Consider the following 4683-nt stretch of genomic DNA (forward strand, 5'->3'; position numbering starts at 1 on the left):
AATTTTTGTAGATCCATTCAAAAATCAATTTCGTGGCTTTAATTTTTGTGGTTTTCTACAATTCGGCCATTTTAAACCATATAAAATCGATTTTTGCGGATTTTACTTTCGTGGGTTTTGAAAAAAAACGTGAAATCCACGAAAATTTTGGGCCACAAAAAATTTGCGTTATACGGTATCATTGTTCTTCAACTCTATTTTATTTTTTGTAGTTGGTTGAGTCAGAAGATGTTGCCATGAACTGCAAGAGTAGGTGCGAGGAGCAGCACATTCCTTTCTTTCGTTTTTGTCCTCATCTTGATACTGAAGTTGCTTCTGGCGAGACAGATAATGACAAGCTCATAGATATGATACTACAAACTAAATATCAGGTCAGTCTGGCAATAAATAAATTCCACGAGTAGCAATTAAGTGAAGCATAATAGAAGCTTGGCAGCTTATTTGCTTAATTAGACAAAGTTTGCCTTTTTTGTTAATTATTTTCACCACATATATTTTCCATCTCATTTTGCTTATCATTGTCAGTATTCAAACTTATACATTGCAGGCTGTGAAAGAATGGAATGAGAAGCTTGAAGATTTAGCATGCATATTTTCGCGAATTGAGGAATACAGTCGTAAACAAATGCTGCAGAAACTGAGAGATAGAAGAAAGCTTCAAACAATGATCAGCCAGAACGACGTCATTCCAGAAGAGCAATGATAATTTAATCCAATCAGACATGAATCACCAGATATAATTATTGCATCCATCACTCACCTACTACTCTTCCCCAGCTCATGCAGTATCCTGTTTTAATTCACCACCCACAGTATCACATATATAGTTCATGCATACAGCAACATGCATTATGGAAAAATGAACTATAGAAGTCAAAAACTGAAAAGGAATCAATTCCAAGCTTGCAAGTTAACTCACCTCCAATAAAATCAGTATTCATGTATGCTACATACTGTATCAGTGGGTTTTTAAGGAATTATATTTCACATAAATTTAATAAATTTCCAATATGCAGATTTTAATTTTGCAAATTCTACCACGTGCCATATTAAATTGATTTTTGCAAATTTTATTTTGCAAATTTGAAAAAAATTTGCAATCCTCGGAAAAACCACTTATACAGTATAAACCAATACACACACTTTAGATACAATTCATTGTTTCATGCACCTTTATTGGTATCACACTGAAGCATATATTACTTAAGAAATGATTACATTTCCCACATTAGTATTATTATTATTATTATTATTATTATTATTATTATTATTATTATTTTGAGAGTGAGCAAGGAATGATAAAAGAGCGAGAGGGGAATCACAAAAAGAAACAATTATATAAGTTATATAAGTTAAATAAGTTATTATAAAGAAAGAAAAACAAAGCTAGATGAGGCCATCAACAGATGCTGGTAATGAGGGATGACGGGTAGCCCACATTGAAGCATTGCCTCTCCAAAGGGCAACTGAGAGCCTTTGAAAGAGGTGATGACAGGTTTCTGATAAAGGGTGACCGAGACGAAGAGCTAGGAGACGGGAGATGTGGCCAATAACCTCAGAGGCAGAGGAGCTCCATCCACCAAGGGCCTCAACTGCCATGGGGATAAAAGTGATCCCAGCCTGATGACAATTGGCAGCATGGAGAGACAGTTTCCTAGCCTCTGCAACACCAAGAGATGAGCCCTGAACCACAGCAGCAGTGGCTACCCTCTGCTCCTGAAGGGGGGAGATAACTGTAATATCCAGGGCCACTGGACGTCCACCTTTCCACTGTGGGAGAAAGACATCGGCTGGATGAACAGAAGAGCCAGGGACAAGGGAAGGCATCTCCTTCCTAGGAGCGAGTGCAGCTGATTGGGCAGCGGCAAAAAGGACATCTCTGATAGAGTCATGGCGTCGGATGAAGTCTCTGTTACCCCTACAACCCACTTGATGGTCTCCAAAGGTGTCCGTGGGGGAAGAACATACTGGGCAGGAGGAGGTATCACTACTGAGATTCACACCAAGCCAGTATTGCACACACAAGCGATACTCTTGGTCGAGGCTAGTTGATGTGAAGGGATGACTGATAACCAGTCACCTGAGTGAGGGAGAGAAGTTGAGAGGGCAAGAGCTCAAGAGCGAGTATCAGGGGCTGAGTCAAGGAGAGAAGAGTGCAAGGACACATCGATTATTATTATTATTATTATTATTATTATTATTATTATTATTATTATTATTATTATTATTATAAGACACAAAATGGACAAAAAGGAGGACCCTGTAGATTATTATTATTATTATTATTATTATTATTATTATTATTATTATAAAACAACAATAGAGAATAACTCATTGAACATTATGTTGAGAATAAAGGGAAAGCCTTAGGTAACGGAACATAAAGAAATACAAGAAGACAAGAAGAAGCAGGAAGAAAAAGGAAAACAGTTAGATTCTCCCATCTACAATAGGCGGAAGAAAGGGAGAGCAGCTAAGCCACATGTGGGTGTTGGCATGCATCTTAGAGGCAAACTGAAAGTCTCTGAACAGGTGCTAGGATTATTATTATTATTATTATTATTATTATTATTATTACTGGTATTATTGTTATTATAATTACCCACCTTAGGTATCATAGCTCAGCATGTTATTGTGTGAATTTGTCAATTGTACATCTTGTTACCTCCTCATTTTAATTATTATTACCATTATTAATTTTTATCTTAATCTTCTCAGTACTAATAATTATTTCATTATCATTCATCTATGTGTAGCAACATCAGCATCATCATGCCATTTCTCATCATTTAATTTTTTGTATTATATAATAATTTGACTATGTGAACATTAACAGTTGAAAAGAGAAGGAGGGTCTTACTTTCAAGATTAGATACAGTATACAGTGTTTGTATATTTGTGTTTCTTATGAATAATGTCACCTTTTCCGTTTTTCGTAATGGTGTTCATTAACGCGTCATCCCTATAAGGAAACGAGTGGGCGTTGGCTCTCTCGTGCTGCAAATGAATAGTGGAAACGTTCTTGTTGTCAGTGTTTGTTTGTGGTCCTTTCCATTGGAGAGAAAGAAACAATTTTGAACTATTCCAGCCGTTGCTGACCCTAGGCTCCCTGTAGCTCCCTGTTGGTTTTTACTTCATCCCGGTAGGTTGTAATTATTCTAAAGGAGTGTAAACTAGTCTTATAGTTTTTAAGACAAGCCTGTAGTGACATCACAGAACTCATAAATATTCATGATCGTATTTTGTATATATATTGCATGCTGTGTTATTAAAGATCAGTGTTTGGGTGTCAACACGAGGTATAGCGATCTCTCTCTCTGGGCGCAACAACCAGCCTTGCCTGTCACTAGCCAGCACTTACACATAGCATCCCATATACGAATTGCTATAAGCCTTTTACTACGTGCTATCTTTTACTAGTGCCTGAACTTAGTATGTTTCTATTACTTCTAACTGTTAACTGCATTAGTTCATGTCAGCTGATATTGTGTAGTTAGGTATTGACATTATTAGATGATATACTATGCAATCATGAGATAGCTATTTCGGTGTGTTTTAAATGTATTTTTGTTGTCCATTTCTGTTTCTCTCCCTCTCTATCTTTACTCCTCTAGTATTTTAACAATGGCTGCCTCAGACGGCTCAGTGAAGGCACAAGAGTCTTCCTCCAAACTGTACAGGAGGAGCACTTCACCTGAGGTTGTACTGAAGCTTCATAACCCACAATCAGCAGAAGTAAGAGGATAGTGATAAGAATAAATTTATTAGTTGCCTTTTTGAATAGTTTTGATTAATGTAGCTTTACTGCTCTTATTACATTATTGCCTTTACTATTAGAAACTCAAAAAACACCTCAAAATGAAGAAATATGATCAAGTCCAGAGAGATGAGAGAATGGATACTCCTCTCCATGCCATTGTACGAAGTGACAGAAAAGATAAATTAGAGTGTCTGTTGATACTAATGGTGTTCAGTGACTATGGGACTGAGAATATTGACATGCCTGCTGCTTTTGGTAATACAGCATTGCACATTGCAGTCCAGGTAATAAGTAGTTAAATTTAATTTTTAATTTTGTCTATTCATCATATTGTGTATCTTTTTTCCTTATACAGAAAGAGGACTTATTAATGGTTCGACTACTCATAGTATTTGGTGCAAACATTAACACAATCAATGATGAAAAGAGAACCCCACTTGACATGTTCAATAGCAAAGGCATTGACAAAAAAATTTCTAAAATCATAGAAGAACTGAAGAGACTTGATGCCAAGCACGGTCAGGAGGTAGTACCAGTTCAAAGGGAAAAGCACTCTACAAGACTAGTGTCCATTTCAACTGACCTACCAGAGAGACAGGAAAAACTTACTGATTGTCAGCAAAATCTAAGATCCAAGAGTGTAGGAATGGGGATTGAAAAACCAAGGGCATTGGTGAGCATATGATGAAATTGTGAATTGTCAAAATTGGTGGTAGTTTATTTTATTTCATATCTAATGAATGCAAATCATGAGGCTGACACAAATAAAAGTGTATATTTTACTTATTGAATCTGAATGTCCATATTGACCAGTAATTGCAGTTTAAGTCATGTATTTAGAGTTCTCTCTCTCTTTTTTATGTAGTCTATTGATGGTTTGTCTCCAGCAGTCATTGCCCAAAAGCTATATAGAGACAAATCTG

The sequence above is a fragment of the Amphimedon queenslandica genome, unplaced genomic scaffold (genome assembly GCF_000090795.2).
Source record: "Amphimedon queenslandica unplaced genomic scaffold, v1.1 AMPQUscaffold_13167, whole genome shotgun sequence".
Taxonomy (NCBI): Eukaryota; Metazoa; Porifera; class Demospongiae; order Haplosclerida; family Niphatidae; genus Amphimedon; species Amphimedon queenslandica.